At 40.0% G+C, this 19829-nt stretch overlaps 1 long non-coding RNA gene across 1 annotated transcript; it reads right to left on the bottom strand.

Moving 5' to 3' along the window:
• Positions 1-1617: 1617 nt before the first annotated feature.
• LOC121380831 lies at positions 1618-19826 on the bottom strand. Its single transcript, XR_005959008.1, has 4 exons — positions 19729-19826; positions 4859-4941; positions 2906-3017; positions 1618-1805 (listed from the first exon to the last, which is right to left on the bottom strand). It is a non-coding gene; the product is annotated as an uncharacterized LOC121380831 (long non-coding RNA).
• Positions 19827-19829: the final 3 nt, after the last annotated feature.

The following is a 19829-nucleotide window of genomic DNA, read 5'->3' as shown; positions in this document are numbered from 1 at the left end:
TTTACAATTGCCAAAATTGTAAGGTATATTAGCTGTGGAGAATGGTTATATGATAATAGTGAATTAATTGGGCAAACATTACAACCGGTAGTTCAGTATTACAGTAGGTTTTATGACCACCAAAGATCTTGAAGGACGATTCGGGTCAGAAGTGAAATTTGAAAGTTGATGGGGTTTTTTTATCAGTATATGGCAAATTCAAACAATAAAAATGACTAAAACCAAAACAATAACAACTGTATGATCACCAGAATGAAAAAGATTGACAAAAATAATGTTCCACAGTGATTAATGGACCTTCCTAGAAATTGTCAAAATCGAGAATGACACCCAACGCATGTGTACGGGGCAACTGCAAGCTATGGACTGTGTTTCGGTGTGTTGATAAACAGACCTGAACGTTCTTTACTAGGATGTCTGTGATCAAAACGTATGTTTTAATATTTCAGGTTCCCCTACTTTTTTCGAAGAGTATATATATACATTTTGCTTACTGTACTATTGTGCTTATAGTAATAAAGAATTGGAATGAACTCGTGCCACTCAGACACCCACAGCGACATTTACTCATCGACCTTTGAAACACGTCATACCAGCAGCATCTCATTGGTACAAAAAGGTTTCGTATACATAATTAAAACATCCAGATACGGTGTCATAGCACATTTCATATTATGCTATTTTTTATATGGATGGCGGGATCTAGCTCAGTCGGCAGAGCGGTCGCAGCTAATGAAAAATATAAGACTATAGAATTGTCTAAGACAATAGAGTTTAAGATTTGTCTACGCGAAATTTCCGTAAAACTTGTGAGAGGCGCGTTTCTCGTGGGCGTGTTGCGTACACGCCGTTAACAACAACACAGTTTTCAGAACGGAGTTTAAGGTTTCTATACGAGAAACGTCCGTGGAACGTGTGAGAGGCGCGTTTCTCGTGGGCGTGTTGCGTACACGCCGTTAACAACAACACAGTTTATGAATATAGTTTAAGATTTTTATACGAGAAACGTCCGTGGAACGTGTGAGAGGCGCGTGTATAGATTAACCATTTCCGTACATCCGAAATGTTTCTAGTTATCTAGCTTATTTAGCTTGTATTCCTGTTGTATTTTAATACCATTATGCTCTACAATACAGTCCGGAGGTCCAGTTTTCCACATACTATCCTTCTCTCACTACGTGGTGTCTTATTTCTAGCAGACCATTTTGTTTTTGGCAGGTTATATTTCTCTTAGATAAATAACAGTAGACCATATTTTACTTCCTGTTACGCGCCCTGTAAGTCAAATATGCATTTTGGTTGTTTTTATAAATGCATGAAAACCCCGCATCTGCGAAATCGTTGTGGGCATTATGGGTAAGGTTTTATTGAAACAATGCTTAGACGTCAAAAATCGATAACAATAATAAGACACTAGTAAAGATTTACCACTAGGTTTACTGGCCCTTAATTAATTGTCTTCAGTATAGGATCTGTCTAACAGTCATCGCAGGGTGTTCAAAGACAGCCTCGTCTCAACTAGCTCGTAGGGAGTTGAACTAAACGTAAAAACACCAAAACAAACAAAATACATCCACCATTAGCATGGACAGGAATGAAATAGACTTTGAGAAGAAAGATTGTGTCATGCGGGTTTATTTTCAGTTTATCTTCAAGTACTCCAGCTGGGAAGAATCTGGTAAGCCTAATGATCCGTCTAGATCATTATGACCTGTCAAAACAGTTTTCATATGCAGCAGATCAGCTTACAGTCATTTCGCCTGGGGCTTAAGAACAAAAGCAGCCCTAATTTGTATTCGTGTTAACTGTCAAGAATAGAAATTGAAATGAGTTAAAATGAAACGAATATGTATTTGACAAAATATCATGTCAAATTGGTGAAGTGAGAGAGAGAGAGAGAGAGAGAGAGAGAGAGAGAGAGAGAGAGAGAGAGAGAGAGAGAGAGAGAGAGAGAGAGAGAGATAGATAGATAGATACTACATACTAGTATACTAGAATGATCGCTAAAAGTTTGTTTTGTTTAATGAGACCACCAGAGCACATTGATTTATTAATCATCGAAAACCAGATGGCAAACATTTGGTAATTCTAACACATTCTTAGCAGCAAGTGGTCTTTTATATCACTTTCCCACATACAAAGCATCGCATACCCCAGCTTTTGATATACCAATCGTTGGGCTTTGGTTGGGACGGAGAAAATCTTTATAAAAGAGCGGGTCCACCGAGAGAGTTCGATCCTGCGACCTAGCAGGCGAGCGCTCTACCGCGCGAGCTACATCCCACCTTAAGACGATCAGAAATACACCGGATTTGCTGGAACTGGTCATTTCAGCAAGAGGTTGTAAGTGCATAATAACCGAGATCAGTGCCTTTAATCCAACAATGGTGTTATTGTGTTTCATACTTTCAAGTGACTCTAGCAGCGACTCTGGCCACATGGACATCTGCGAGGATTTAGCGTTAGGCACATACAAACTCACAAAAATCATCGTCTTGCCCCGACCGAAGTGTTTGTTGTTCCTGCTACTCGATGTGTTTGCGGAGAAAATAATCTCTATTCTTGTCCGGAACTAGTCTGATTTAAACCAGATTGTCGTGCTTCGTGTTTGGAGAAAGAGTCGAGTTGGAACAACACAGTAACAATTACTATCGAGTGGCACATTGGTCTGCAGACCATCACCATTGATTCTGTTCAATCAGTAGAACTTTGGCTTGAAGTTGAACGAGACGCATAAATAGCATTTTGGCATTTCAAATGTGTAAAAAAAAAAAAAAAAAAATGAAGCCACCCTGAAAAAACAAACACTGTTGAAAAAAACCCCTAAAAAATTACAAAAAAACACCTCCATATTGCTATTGCCACCCACGTCTTCATCAAGGAAGATGAATTCAATTTAACTTACTTTTGTGCTTATATCCAATTAAGGTTCTAGTAGATGAAGCTGCTGTTCTATGAACACATATCGACATATCTTGGCTGCTTGTCAATGTCATGGGTTAGTGGTTGGTTGTTAACTGGAAAGAGAAACAAGTCGATGTAGTAACATTACACCTTCCCGTTGAGCTGTTGAAACGTCCGGGTAGATGCTGGGGTGCGAACCCTTTACCTATAACTTCGATTGTTTTTAAAACACTATGCCTCTGAAGTCGGTTAGAAGGTGAAACAGAAGCTCGACTTCGTTGATCAATCCTGACGCCATAGTCGTATGACCAACGGCTTTAGAATACCAGCCTCGCATCCCGATAACGGCTACGACTCGTAGTGATGCACTAACATTTTCACCGTGGCAGTATACACCACATGCATTGATGAACACGCCACGGTCCGTATATTTCAAAGACGCTGGTGCTGTCATGTGGAAAAGGGCAAATTAAACAATACAATAAGCTCTGGCGTTGGACGTCAAGGCAGATTTTAATTTCAAATGAACTCTTATCTTGTATAGGTTCAGTTTTGTCATGCCAATCTTGAGAGTGGCAGTTTGTCTATACATGAACTATAAAGGCTGTATCATCAGAAACTCCTTGGATTTTAACATTTGCAAAAACATGAAACTGTGTTACATACCTCTCTGCTAATCAGAAGGATTGTTAGGGCATTAGTTAACAAGAAAACTTCGAAATGAGGTGGGGTTTTTTATATATAATATTGACAGAGGCATGAAACTGATGTCACAGTTATGGAGATTTTAGATTTGCGGGTGTTATTGTCTATTTGATCCCGCAAATGTCATGTTTGACCGAAGGCGTTATGTCCATTGTAAACTGAATCTTTTTTCTACGAAACTAACTGTATATTTGGTATTTCTTGAGAATAAAACCCTGGCTACAATCTAACTGTAGACCTTTGAATCGTCAACTTCGCCTGTTCCAATTGCTAATGATGTCACTTTCTAATGACGACATTAGCCTTCCGGGTGTTATTTTCATTTGATCTTGGAAAAAGAATGTAATTAACCAACCACAATATAGAACACACTCGCCATCAGTATACAATGAAGTGTACACTAAAGTTTATTGCCAGTCCATGATATATTTACTCAAGTAAGCAAACATGGCGGGCATGACAATGTACGAGAAACGTGGGCGCTCACAAATCGACAAATAAAACATAATACATAAGTGATATTATATATTTAATTGCAGCTGTCGTCATACAATGTATCATATACACCGAGTCACTATCAACTATTTCTGGTCAACGGCACAGTTATTGTAGTTAGCTGACGTTAGTCGATAGTAATTAGATCCATGCACATATATTTACATTTATACATATTTAAATTAAATGTGATTATAAATGTCAGCGATTCTGTTGGCACATTTTTGAAGATGCGCGTCTGAGTTGCATCGACAGAACGTGATATACCAATGATTTTCTGTTGACTCTGCCCCCTCCCCAGCCAGCTCATGTCTATACTGAACTGTCTAACCATCTAACTAATGTAGACTGATTTTTGGTGGTCAGTAGCCAAACGCAAGACCGTTTCTATAGTGAACCCGGACATCAATAACGAGTCGGGGCGGGGCGTGGCTCAATGGTACCGCGCTCTCCTGATGCGCGATCGATCTAGGATCGATTCCCGTCAATGGGCCCAATGGTCTATTTCTCGTTCCAGCCAGTGCTCCACAACTGGCATAACAAAGGTCGTGGTGTGTAATATCCTATCTGTGGGATGGTGCATATAAAATATCCCTTGCTGCTAATCGCAAAAGAGTAGCTCATGAAGTGGCGACAGCGGGTATCTGTGTGGTCCTTAACCATATGTCCGTCGCCATATAACCGTAAATAAAATGTGTTTAGTGCATCGTTAAATAAAACATTTCCTTCCTTCCAATAACGAGTCAGAACTTACTTTTCAACTATCTGAACAATCTTCTGTGACAAACTGGCGTCAAGGAATTGCGAAATATGTTAATGTCCAACATTGGTTCAGTCCTAGAAAACATGAATAAACCTCTGAGAGAGAGAGAGAGAGAGAGAGAGAGAGAGAGAGAGAGAGAGAGAGAGAGAGAGAGAGAGAGAGAGAGAGAGAGAGAGAGAGAGAGAGAGAGAGAGAGAGAGAGAGAGAGGAAGCTGACAGGTGAATAAACAAACCAAAGTCTGATTAATGAAGACATATCTCTACAATCTGAAGTTCGCGACTTAGAACTGTATACCTTGCGTTTCAGCTTACACTTCACTGGTATTAAGGAAAACCCTTCAGAAAATACCGACGATGATATCGTTGATGTGGCCAAAGAGATACTACCGACTCGAGCCCCAAGGTACAGAAAACAGAGCTGATTTTCCGATTTACTACTATCAGGCTAGACGTCGATTCTAGTAGTGAAGGTCGTCATCTAAACACGTTATGACACCCGATAGGAATAATGTGTTTAGTATCGAAAATATGACAAGTTAAACACACACTTATATATATGAAGAGTGTAAAGATGCGCCGCGATGGAAAATTGTGCCATACCTGGACCAGTGATGGGAATCTCTCAATGAAAGAGAAGGAAAACAGCAAACCTGGATTCAGTCAAACTAGAAATGACCTGTCAGGATTCTTGAAATTAAAACCTTCCACTGAATACCTAACCGATCTCTTCAAAGATACCACTGCGATCACAGTGTATGACAGACCTCTTTCTGTGTGTATACTAAAGGGATAAATACAGTTTACAACCTATTTTCTCTGCGTTGTCTTACATGCTGCATAAATTGACTCATGAATTACAGAGATAAAACTGGACTAATAAAATTTGACATTCCTGTGCCAAAGAAAATGAAAATAAAACCTCACGATTATCACAATACCAAGCGAAGCACCAGGCGCATATGCAGCAGTTTTAGCGGGGGGGGGGGGGGGGGGGGGGGGGGGGGGGGGGGGGGGGGGGGGGGGGGGGGGGGGGGGGGGATTGGGGGGGGGGGGGTTTGGGGGGGGGGGGGGGTTGAATGGCTCTTCTGTCATATGCTGCGAGTGGTTATTTCTTGTGCATTTTTAAATTTCCCCAAAGTTGTTAGGGACTAGCGTAGCCCAATCACACCTCCACCATATGTTATATTTGTCGTTCCATAACACGACGCATAGACAGTGTGTGTGCCCCCCCCCCCCCCCCCATGTGGATGGCTACCCAATATAAAATCCTTGCTACATCAATACCTACGCATCCCCATCTCCAACTTCAACGAACAAACAATAAAACAAACAAACAAACAAACAATCAAACACTTACCTCTATTGGTCTATTCCCTTAACACTTACAGACATATCACAAGGCAAAACACAGTAGTTAGCTGTGGTCATTGGCACTGATTGGGTTGTGTTTGACCCAAACAAAGATATTTTACATTTATACTCATTTAAACTAAATATGATTATAAATATCAAACAGCGATTCTGTTCGCATATTTCTGAAACTAAACTGTATATGCAAAACAATGTACGTGGTATCGCTTTGATATCGATAAGCATATTAATACGTCAGAGTATTGATGGTTTTATGATAATGTTTGCGACCATTTTTGTAATTTAACGGAAATGTTGAAATACCATTGAAATTCGCACCCCAAGTACCCTTCCCCTGCACCCGCGCCTGTCAGTGAATAAAGGTAGCGCAGTTCAAATAACAGGACCGTACCCTGGTCAAAATCCAGGGGGGGGGGGGGGCAGTACTTTTTATAAACAAACGAAACACTATACAAATTAAACCCTGAGATGTGTGTGCTATTTTCTGGAGTAAAAAATGTTTAAAAAAAATTAGATTCTCAGGGGGGTAACTGGCCCCCTACCCCCGGAGGGTACGGCCCTGAATAGTTTTTATGAATTCATTTCTGTTTGTATAAACATCAGCATTCAAATGTATGCTACTGTAATCTCCCACACAAATATCAGGCTGAGCACTACATTCCAATAAATGCGTTGTATCCGTGTGCTAAACAAGAATATTTCGGGGCATGTCGAATTGGGGGTCAACACCCCTGGCACCATCCTTTTGATTTTGCGCCTGACACATGTGTATTATAAGAGGCTTTCTAGTGTATTTGTAGAGGTATATACATTTTATTATTGTTAGAAATAGACAAGACAGTGGTATCGCATTACAAAACATTAAAGATAGTTGGGGGTAGGGATATATATTTTGAAATATTCATTTAAAAAGGCATTTAAGTACACAAGATTTGTAGTAATTGTTGAGTGTTAAAAAATAATTATATACGCTAAAACGTACTAATAAAATATGAAATTGAAGTTAAAACAACATTTTGGCCCAGAAAACTTTAATGGATAATACACTGTACTAAAATAATTACTATAATGCACACATATACATTCAATCTGACATGAATTGCAACTGTTTATTTAGGTACAGATTAAGTCAAATTTCAGTTTTAAGGTACTTGTCCGCAAAATAGGAGAACATGGCACCACGTGTGAGCCCAGTAACACCGCATTTCTATTTTGATATGCTGGTAAAACAAATAGCTAATTAATTAGCACACTTTGAGTGGTTGATATATTTCTAGAATATGCCTTTAAGACGGAAAGGCTGTCAAGCTGTAGTATGTTTTATTTTTACACCATAAAAAAATATTTCTGTTTCTCTTCAGACTAATACCGGCAATGTGTGTACAACTCGATACATATATGAACTCTTTCACTGCAGATAATATTTATATTGATTTTGCTTTTCATTATAGGTCAGTAGTCCAACCGTTTTATTCTATTTTAGTTTTGTATTGCAGGCTAATAGCTAAACTAATTTACTTGTTGAAAGTGTTCTTGGTAAATAGGACTTTTAAAATTGATCACTTGAGCGGAATGCATCATTATATGTGGCCTAAAACATGCCCAAACACATTAGGTAGGGTAGGTCGGCGTTTAAAAAATATATAGAAAAGACCGTGATATATGTTTTAATTACATCCACTCTTACGGGTCCAGATAACATTTATGTGTGTACTCTTTTCACCTACATATTAATTTTTAAAATAGTGGGGATAAATTATTGAATACAAATTACAAATTTTATTCTGTGGCTGATTATATATATATATATATATACTCTTCAAAAAAAGAAACGCAAAAGGGTACAAATGGGTTATAACTCCGATTTTATGTTTCCTACCGGTTCATGCTTTGTGAATATAAGGTCATTGCATGTCCCAAACACATTCCCACGGTTACATTCGATAAAACGCAGCTACTGTACAATAAAGTTCCAAAATGTGAATATTCGCAAAAACGCAGCCACGTGCAAACCATGTCACCACTGCACGTGCGTTGTCTGCACGTGCAACATGAACACCGACAGTATAAAAGTGCAGGGTGTTCGCTTGCCTGGCCTCTGTATCTGGCCGACAGTTGACAATGCAGGACATGCCACGTCTCAGTGAACCGCAGAGAAACAATGCCATCGGCCAACTAGACGCAGGCGAATCCAGAACGGCCGTTGCCAGGGCATTCCATGTGTCCCCAAGCACCATCTCCAGACTGTGGGACCGTTACCAGCAACATGGATCAACACGTGACCTCCCTAGATCCGGTCGACCACGGGTCACTACCCCCGGGCAGGACCGCTACATCCGGGTACGCCACCTTCGGGAACGATTGACTACTGCCACCTCCACAGCCGCAGCAATACCAGGTTTGCGCAGGATATCCGACCAGACCGTACGGAACCGCCTACGTGAGGTAGGAATTCGTGCCAGACGTCCAGTTCGAGGTGTCATCTTAACACCACAACACCGTCGACTCCGACTGCAGTGGTGCCAGATTCATCGACAATGGCCTCAACTGCGATGGAGACAGGTGTGGTTCAGTGACGAGTCCCGATTTCTGCTCCGACGTCCATGATGGAAGATATCGCGTGTATAGGCGTCGTGGTGAACGTTATGCGGCAAACTGCGTGCAGGAAGTGGACAGATTCGGCGGGGGTAGTGTCATGGTGTGGGCAGCCATCTCACACACTGGCAGAACTGACCTGGTCCACGTGCAGGGCAACCTGAATGCACAAGGCTACATTGACCAGATCCTCCGGCCACACATCGTTCCAGTTATGGCCAACGCCAACGCAGTGTTCCAACATGACAACGCCAGGCCTCACACAGCACGTCTCACAACGGCTTTCCTACAGAACAACAACATTAATGTCCTTCCTTGGCCATCGATATCACCGAATTTGAACCCAATTGAGCATCTATGGGACGAGTTGGACCGACGCCTCCGACAGCGACAACCACAGCCCCAGACCCTGCCCGAGCTGGCAGCAGCCTTGCAGGCCGAGTGGGCCACCATCCCCCGGGACGTCATCCGTACTCTGGTTGCTTCAACGGGCAGGCGGTGCCAGGCAGTTGTCAACACACGCGGAGGCCACACCCGGTATTGACTCCAGATGACCTTGACCTTGGTGGTGTGTCCTATCACTTACTCACAATGGACTAGAGTGAATTGTGAACAATCCTGCAACATTTGGTAATTATCGGACTCACCATTCAATAATTAAATCAATTCTCCAAATGTTACGACAATGTGGTTTTGCGTTTCTTCTTTTGAAGAGTATATATATATATACTCTTCAAAAGAAGAAACGCAAAACCACATTGTCGTAACATTTGGAGAATTGATTTAATTATTGAATGGTGAGTCCGATAATTACCAAATGTTGCAGGATTGTTCACAATTCACTCTAGTCCATTTTGAGTAAGTGATAGGACACACCACCAAGGTCAAGGTCATCTGGAGTCAATACCGGGTGTGGCCTCCGCGTGTGTTGACAACTGCCTGGCACCGCCTGCCCGTTGAAGCAACCAGAGTACGGATGACGTCCCGGGGGATGGTGGCCCACTCGGCCTGCAAGGCTGCTGCCAGCTCGGGCAGGGTCTGGGGCTGTGGTTGTCGCTGTCGGAGGCGTCGGTCCAACTCGTCCCATAGATGCTCAATTGGGTTCAAATCCGGTGATATCGATGGCCAAGGAAGGACATTAATGTTGTTGTTCTGTAGGAAAGCCGTTGTGAGACGTGCTGTGTGAGGCCTGGCGTTGTCATGTTGGAACACTGCGTTGGCGTTGGCCATAACTGGAACGATGTGTGGCCGGAGGATCTGGTCAATGTAGCCCTGTGCATTCAGGTTGCCCTGCACGTGGACCAGGTCAGTTCTGCCAGTGTGTGAGATGGCTGCCCACACCATGACACTACCCCCGCCGAATCTGTCCACTTCCTGCACGCAGTTTGCCGCATAACGTTCACCACGACGCCTATACACGCGACATCTTCCATCATGACGTCGGAGCAGAAATCGGGACTCGTTACTGAACCACACCTGTCTCCATCGCAGTTGAGGCCATTGTCGATGAATCTGGCACCACTGCAGTCGGAGTCGACGGTGTTGTGGTGTTAAGATGACACCTCGAACTGGACGTCTGGCACGAATTCCTACCTCACGTAGGCGGTTCCGTACGGTCTGGTCGGATATCCTGCGCAAACCTGGTATTGCTGCGGCTGTGGATGTGGCAGTAGTCAATCGTTCCCGAAGGTGGCGTACCCGGATGTAGCGGTCCTGCCCGGGGGTAGTGACCCGTGGTCGACCGGATCTAGGGAGGTCACGTGTTGATCCATGTTGCTGGTAACGGTCCCACAGTCTGGAGATGGTGCTTGGGGACACATGGAATGCCCTGGCAACGGCCGTTCTGGATTCGCCTGCGTCTAGTCGGCCGATGGCATTGTTTCTCTGCGGTTCACTGAGACGTGGCATGTCCTGGATTGTCAACTGTCGGCCAGATACAGAGGCCAGGCAAGCGAACACCCTGCACTTTTATACTGTCGGTGTTCATGTTGCACGTGCAGACAACGCACGTGCAGTGGTGACATGGTTTGCACGTGGCTGCGTTTTTGCGAATATTCACATTTTGGAACTTTATTGTACAGTAGCTGCGTTTTATCGAATGTAACCGTGGGAATGTGTTTGGGACATGCAATGACCTTATATTCACAAAGCATGAACCGGTAGGAAACATAAAATCGGAGTTATAACCCATTTGTACCCTTTTGCGTTTCTTTTTTTGAAGAGTATATATATATATATATATATATATATATATATATATATATATATATATATATAAAACACAAAATATAACATAAATATGGAACCGCTCCTCTTAAAACAAGAGGCTGAGTTATAATATGAACAATCAAAAAGAGTCAAAGCCTCGTTTCAAATCACAATTCCTTTTTCATTTTCGAATTTTCGCCCCTTCAGGCTTCATAGGTAAATCTGTTGACAACATAATACAAACTATAAAACTACTAGCAAATACAATTAAATTATAACTAACCTTAATACATAACGATAGCTTACGTTATATTTTAAAAATACAGTTTGTTTTGTTTAACGACACCACTAGAGTACATTGATTTACTAATCATCGGCTATCGGATGTCAAACATTTGGTAATTTTGACATATAGTCTTAGAGGAAGTCCGCTACATTTTTCCATTAGTAGCAAGGGATATTTTATATGAACCATCTCACAGACAGGATAGCACATACCGCGGCCTTTGGTATACCAGTCGTGGTGCACTAGCTGGAACCAAAAAAAATACAACCTACAAAAACCCCAACATAACAAAAAATAACATGATAACAAACCATTATTATAATACATATACACGGCTAAAACCACTCCACCCCCACCGCTATCGCCTATGTGGTCGTTTCTAGAACAGTCATCCAGTACTTTGTGTAATTGCGGCTCCAAAGTGGAGACTATTTGTATGTAATTTGTTTGTGTCAAACTCTAGATTGGAGACAATCTGTATGTACATGTAATTACGTATTATGGACGTCTGTTTTGTGTTGCAGGGACCTCAGCATGAATAACATCAGCCAGCTACCAGAAAATGTGTTCAGACATCTCATCCGACTGAAGGAATTGTAAGTGTGTTCTTTGTCTTAAAGGTTACGACGTGACATTTATAGCCAGCATAGACTTTTAGTCACATTAAAGGTGCCTGGTTTTCTCTTACAACAATGTAAACTGATTCCGTTTTTTTCTGAGTCAATGATCACCTACATTTTAAATTAATATACACCAGGGCCACGTTCCACGAAACGATCTTAGCCCTAAGATTACCTTAAGCGCATAGCTACCCTATGCACTTAAGTTGATCTTAGGGCTAAGATCGCTTCGTGAAACGGGGCCCTGGGAGTTAATTAAGCGCCACCTAATTTTGACCATGTCACTTATAATTCGCAAGTAATTTAGAACATTTCGTGAATAGAAAACACTGAAGTTAATGTGCAGTGTATACAGGGGATATTGAAAAAGGTTGACAGAAAGTGACACTATCGTTACATCAACATTTATTGAATTCTATGACCGAATGTGTGGTAATTAACTATGGAGCTGCAAGGCCGTAGCTAGCGGGGTGGGTCCAATCCAAAAAGCATTATAGAAACTTAAAGAAAATTATCTTCTTAACCGTTTAAGGAGTTTTACTCAGTTGCCCCCCCCCCCCCCCCCCCCCCCCCCCCCAACAACCAATTCCTATCTACGGCCCTGAGCTGGAGTCACAATGATGTGCTTCCAATAAGTAATGTATTCACTCTATCTCGGTAAACACGCAGTAGACACAGAACATGTAAACACTCTCTATATCAGGTTTAAACTCCATCGGTACGGACTACTACCTGTTTGGCTGTAATATAATTCAGGTGGTTATTATTTATGTTTCCAGTGTATATTAATCATGGGTATGTTCGTGATCATTCAACATTATGCATTTCTAAAAATTACTTATATATATAGTATATGTTTCATTATACAATCGGTCAGAATGTTCTAAGCACAAGAGGGATTTGAATTATGAAGACTATGCACCTATTGCCATGATCCCCTAGATCTACACCCTGCAGATGGCTAATTTCACCTTTAATAACTATTTAATCATTAAAAACAAATATGTGCACATGAAGACAAACACCGACCCAACATATATACATCGATCCATCATCTCAACAGGAGGAACACAGTTAACATTTTCCCTACACAATCGATTATGGATGTTTATACTCGATCATCACATAGGTAGAGCCAAATCGATCAATTGTAGATTATAATCGATCATTGGAACATCACTACTTTATTTATATCTCTGCCGTTCTAATGCATGCACGAGTCAATAAAGTGGTTTCTCTAATAGAACTATAATGAGAGAAAGAAATTTAAGTCACTGTCACCATGATAATGTCTGTATAAAGTACAAAGATGTAATATGAGATTGAAGGTCTATTCCCTGACATTGAATGTCAGTGACGCAGTTAACTTCTTGACATCCTCACATTGAATGTCAGTGACACACTTAACTGCTTGACATCCTCACATTGAATGTCAGTGACACAGGTAACTTCTTGACACCCTGACATTGAATGTCAGTGACACAGTTAACTTCTTGACACCCTGACATTGAATGTCAGTGATACAGTTAACTTCTTGACACCCTGCCATTGAATGGCAGTGACACAGTTAACTTCTTGACACCCTGACATTGAATGTCATTGACACAGTTAACTTCTTGACATCCTGACATTGAATGTCATTGACACAGTTAACTTCTTGACACCCTGACATTGAATGTCAGTGACACATTTAACTTCTTGACACCCTGACATCGAACGTCAGTGACACAGTTAACTTCTTAATACAGTTAACTTCTTGACACCCTGACATTGAACGTCAGTGACACACTTAACTTCTTGACACCCTGACATTGAATGTGAGTGACACAGTTAATTGCTTGACACCCTGACATTGAATGTCAGTGCCACAGTTACCTTCTTGATACACTAACATTGAATGTCAGTGACACAGGTAACTTCTTGACACCCTGGCATTGAATGTCAGTGATACAGTTAACTTTTTGACACCCTGACATTGAACGTCAGTGACACAGTTAACTTATTGACACTATGGATGAAGGTTTTGGTAGGAGTCACTATTCGCAGTGGTAAAGCACTTGCCTGATGCGCGGTCGGTTTAGGATCGATCCCCGTCGGTAGGCGTATATCTCGTCCCAACCAGGGCACCACAACTGGTATATCAAAGGCCGTGGTATGTGCTATCCTGCATGTGGGGTGATGCATATAAAATATCCTTTGCTACTTAACGGGAAAATGTAGAGGGTTTGACATCCAATAGCCGTTATTTACTATCTGTGACACACAATAGCTGGGGTGTCGTTAAAATTCATTCATTTATTCCAATAGCCGTTGATAAATAAATCAATGTGCTCTAGTGGTGTCGTTAAACAAACCTTTTATTTCTGTCCTCGGTATATGAGATTGTCGTTATTTTATGACCATATCAATAATAATGATCGAATAATGTTAAAGGTTCGCTATAAACATTTCATTATGACGGATCAGCGTCAAAGTTATTGATTTTCGTTTTAAAAGGTAATGATTCTACCTTCTACTGCATATCCATAAAAATGCAGCTTAATAATTTAAAAATTTATTTATTTTTTATTTTTATTGTAACTAACAGATTAAACACGTGACGTATGTATGCGTCGCATCCACATAATCACCTATACGCATGAATGTGTATCTATGCATATTTGAGATTTGTTCACATGGAATGTAGCGTACACTATTTGACACCCAGTAGCCGATGCTTAATTAATCACTGTACTTTAGTGGTATTGATGATAAAACAGACTTTAAACTTTGATATTGTTTTCATTTCAGGAGACTGGTTAGTAACAATTTGAGAGACTTACCCAGAAGACTGTTTCGTAGAGTCAAGTACCTCCAAGTGCTGTAAGTATGCCCATTAGGGCGGTTCTAAAATTCAAGCGGGCTAGGGGTCTGGATTACTTATTTATTCAAACCTGGTGATCTTGTTGTATGGCAGTAGAAAGTCACCTGTTACTGTGTATCACCCAATTTAGGAGCGCTCCCTTAATGCGCCGTCGGTGGGACCATAGGTCTATTTCTCGTTTCAGCCAGTGCACCACGACTGGTATAGCCTCTCTAAGACGATATGTCAATTACCAAAAGTTTGACATCCAATAGGCGATGATTAATAAATCAATGTGCTTTAAACAAAACAAATTCATTCCTTTAGCCATATTCATTTTTTTTTTTAACTTCTCCACGGTTATTGTAGGCTTGGTCTGGTTCTGAAGTTCTACATGGAAATTGAAAACCAGTATGCGGACGAGAGTTGTTACTGTCGTTTAGCTAGTTACGACGGCTAATGATGAAAGGCGACGTGACAAAAGCGACGTTTTCCGTCAACCCGAACGTAGTGACAACGGCTCTTAATTTGACAAGTTCTGTTTTAGTTGCAATGCATCGTAAAAGGCGCAGACCCTAGTTTCAGCCAGTGAAAATGGGCACTAAGTTTAGTTGATTTACAAAGCTGCAACACACATTTGAATAACGTTATAAGGTAGTACTAAACCAAATAACTTCCGGCTGGGTCAAATTTCGAGGTGCACCGAAATTTTTATAGAGAAGTGAACACCACAAGTCCTGTGATTGGTTATAAATGTGAGTGTGTTGGTTGTAAAAAATAATAGTTTCATGTGGGTAAAACAAATGTGCAATTTTATTTCATCTAGTACCAATGTGTCAAGTAGCCTTGTGCTTGAAATATGTATGGGGTACCTGTAAAAAAAAATACTCGAATTTTGTGCAGAACTAGGGTAGTCATAGACGCTACCCGTTATCTCAGAAACGAGCAGCTTGACCCCCAATTTTTTCTGATTCACTTTAAGTGTGAGGGGTGGTAGTATTTATATCCGTGGGGTTTATGTCGGTTGATACGCTGCAGGTAGGAGTTTTAGCCACATATGTTACTATTGTCGTCTATGGGATTTGATTTGGTAGTATACACCCTATAGCACATATTCAGTGCATAATAAAAAAATATTATGATTTTGTCATTTTATTTAATTAAACTATACTGGTTGATTAATTAGCCATCACTCGATCATGAAAGTTCACAATGACCTTGACCTTGACAATAATCTCTGTACATGGCTCTGAATGGAGTTTGAATCAAAGTTAGCACTGAAGAAAAGTTGGTTTTGGTCTATAATTCATACTGTAAAGATTTCAATAATTTCTTTTTACATGGTATTCGAATTGCCATATACAACTGCTCTTAAATATGGTATTATATATAGGCAACCTGAACTAAGATTTTAATAGCAATTTATTTTTATATTAAAAATAGCATGTGCCAATAGTGGGTTAATGTCTTTAGTTTCCATTAACATCGTTAATTTTTTATGTATGAAATTCTGAAAACTAAAATTGCAGGAAGTAATGACTTAATGTCCTGAACATTAGTGTTGGGAGGAAATCCTGTATGCTGGGTGTGGGTGTCTTCAAGTTACCAGGTGTGGGAATTTCAAATCCATCGGCCATGCAGATTTTCATAATGAACCATCAAAACTATTTTTTACCCAGATGAAACTATTATTTTTTACAACCAACACACTCACATTTATAACCAATCACAGGACTTGTGGTGTTCACTTCTCTATCAAAAGTTGGGTGCACCTCCAACTTTGACCCAGCCGGAAGTTATTTGGTTTAGTACTACCTAAAGGGACCATCCAATTTCCGATCCTCCAAAATCCCTCGCGTGCCCTTCTGGTCGTCAGATGGGACTGCCTCTGCTCCCTTGAGTTTGTCGGTTTGAGTATGTGAACCCCTTCTTTTCCCATCCCAGATCTTCTCCTGTCCTGGTCGAAAGAACTGTCCCATCCAGAACTTGTGCCTATGACAGATGTGAGCTACCACAGCTTATTCTGAATGTGGACGTTAAATAATTTCCAATACAATCCGAAACAACTGCGGCGATGTGACGTTGTGCGCTGACCGGAGGCTGGCGGTAAATATCAAATCTATTGTGAGACGCGACACAAAGCCCCGTATGTAATCCTCGAGCCACGTTTCTCTCCACTAATCACTTCTATGACAACAATAAGCAACGGTTAATATCAACTAGAAAGTCATGCAGTGCAAGGAAAGGACAAACGTTAGAAAACAACAATAATGTTAATATGCCATTCTTTTTATTTTAAAGTATATTGTCGTCCTATTTTCGGGGCTATTTGTCCAGATCGGTAAGGTAATGGTTCGATGGCAAATCATCACTGAGTCATTAAAACACGGGGGGGGGGGGGGGGGGGGGGGGGGCGGTAATATGATGTGAACCCAGCATCCGTGAGCCTTACAACCGATTGTTTTTCTACTACACAACTGACGTGACTGAGTTCGGATATGTCATTCTGAAAGGAACACAAAAAGAAACCCCACAAAAAAAAAAACCCATATAAAAATGTGACCCATATTCATCCAGGGTGATCGACCCTACGATTCAGTTCCATATCTCTGTTGAAATTGCGAAACTGAGTTAATTTATAAAAACAAAACAATCACTTCTGCCTTGTTTGTTGGGATACATGATTTTTTCCTCTAATATTATTTTATACCACTGGGTGTCATTAGAGACTGACAAAATATAATAAAGAAAAACAAATCAAATCCTGCTCAGATGGTTTCTTATTCTCTGGAAAGCAACACTGTTAACATTTATACTGAGTGTAGAGATGTTTAGGACATTAAATGCAATTAACTTTTTTTTTTTATCGAATTTAAAATCTATCTTCCATGATGACACCGTCCGTCTCAAGCGTATTTGAAATCTACCGTACCAGGTGTTAACGTCTTCTTCACTTGACGGTTACATCTACAATAAAAGTCGGGCAGCTTCTATCGTCTCTTCTGTTAGTCGAGAGTAATGGGAGGTAATATATACCTCTGGGACGAAAACACAATACCCTCACTTTGATAGATCATGTATAAATGAGATCATGATGGCATTAAGAAATAATATATCTTTACAAACATTTGGTATAAATCAATATTGAATGTTGCCAGTACTTGGTATCTGACAGGAACGTCGTGAGTGTTGATAAATTTGTATTATCTTTCGCCATCTACTGTCCATAGATACTATCTGAATGTTAATCTATCTAACTGTTTCTAATGCTAATCTTAAATCTGATGTAGGCAATTACGTTATACAGTATCTATTTTTCTACAATAATCTCGTCAAATAGGCTTCTATTTAAAATTTTGAATAATGTATCAAATTGACCCCTAAAAATTGTTATAATGTTCCAAAAACCAACTGTTGTATGAGTTGATCGCAGAGGGTTGTTTTAATTCTTGTTTACAGGATTTGAAATTGACAGATTCATTAGCGTAGATGAACATCATTGCCGTGTTATCCAAAATACCTTTTATGAATTTCAGCCACCCACATGACGTCACTACTGTATTGTTAAACTCGAGACATGTTTTATATCCCCAACTCATTGCACGTGGCAAGCAGCATGCAGGACTTATCTTATTTTTAATCTCATTTAGAATAATTTTTCCCACCCGACCTGAAACATTCATTCATATTGTACCATAGTGTGACACCAAATAGGCGATGTTCTTTTGTACTGAGGTGTCGTTAAACATTCATTCATATTGTACCATAGTGTGACACCAAATAGGCGATGTTCTTTTGTACTGAGGTGTCGTTAAACATCCATTCATATTGTACCAAAGTGTGACACCAAATAGGCGATGTTCTTTTGTACTGAGGTGTCGTTAAACACTCATTCATCCACATGACATGTCGTGACACATTTAAAAAATAATAGATCTTTTAAATTTATTCCAAAGACAATATCGAGCCGTGCACCTTAATAACACATTTTAGAAATGGATCCCCATGATTGTCAAAAGGCAGTGAGATCTTTTACTTTTACAAAAAGTCAAATAATTTGTTTTCCAAAATCGATGTAAAGCGTCAACATCTGAGATGTTGTTATGTGAGTCTTTTTTTTCTGTGCGTCAATTACGTAATACATTTTTATATTCAATTTCAGATGGTTACAGGGAAACCGTTTCAGGGAGGTTCCTAGCAAAGCTATTCAGAATCTGCAACGTCTAGTCGAATTGTAAGTCTTCAGTGTTTCGAGAGAATCCATACAACACCTCCATCACGATTTGTGTGTTGATTATGTCACCTTTTCACGTACACAAGGCAAAACTTACGTCACAAATTTATCGCAACCTTTGCAAGTCTTCCTTTTAGCCTTAATTTCAATGGTTTATCCACAAACGAACCACGTGAATCATCCACGTCAAACAATTAAAACAAATTACACATGATGTTTTATTTAATGTGTAAAATGTCACCTATTTTCATATAATTCAAATAATTAATAAAAAAAAGCGTTTAGAGTTTGGAGACAATTTGCTCTAAAATGGAAGAAAAAGGTTTTCTAAATAATGAAAAAGATCCTCCGTCACCGTTGATTCCCTGTGGTTCTGAATTTAAGGATTTCACAGATGACGGTCCCGAATTCCGCTGTTGTTATTTCACAAATTAATGCTTTTAAAATCATGTGGTATTAGAAATACGAAGTAATAAAATCTAGTCTTTAAAATACTTCTTGATTCTAAAAACATTACAGAAATTGTCAAAATTCGTAACAACATAAAATAATAAACATTAAAAATACACAAAATAGTTACAATTTTTTAAAATTAACTATTCGCTGTAACCAAGTGAAATAATAAGTATAAAATGTTTGACATATTTTTCAAATCTTTTAAGGATTGAAACAAAATTAAATAACAAGTACTGAAAGTATTCTGACCATTATTTGCAGACATCTCGATGCCAACAGAATATTTCGACTAGCAGACGACAGTTTTCGCAATATGACGTCACTAAAACGTCTCTGGTTAGACGCGAACA

Source organism: Gigantopelta aegis, chromosome 9 (assembly GCF_016097555.1).
Source record: "Gigantopelta aegis isolate Gae_Host chromosome 9, Gae_host_genome, whole genome shotgun sequence".
NCBI classification, from domain to species: domain Eukaryota; kingdom Metazoa; phylum Mollusca; class Gastropoda; order Neomphalida; family Peltospiridae; genus Gigantopelta; species Gigantopelta aegis.
Note: the sequence above shows the minus strand (reverse complement) of the source record. Positions and strands in the feature narration are given on the sequence as shown.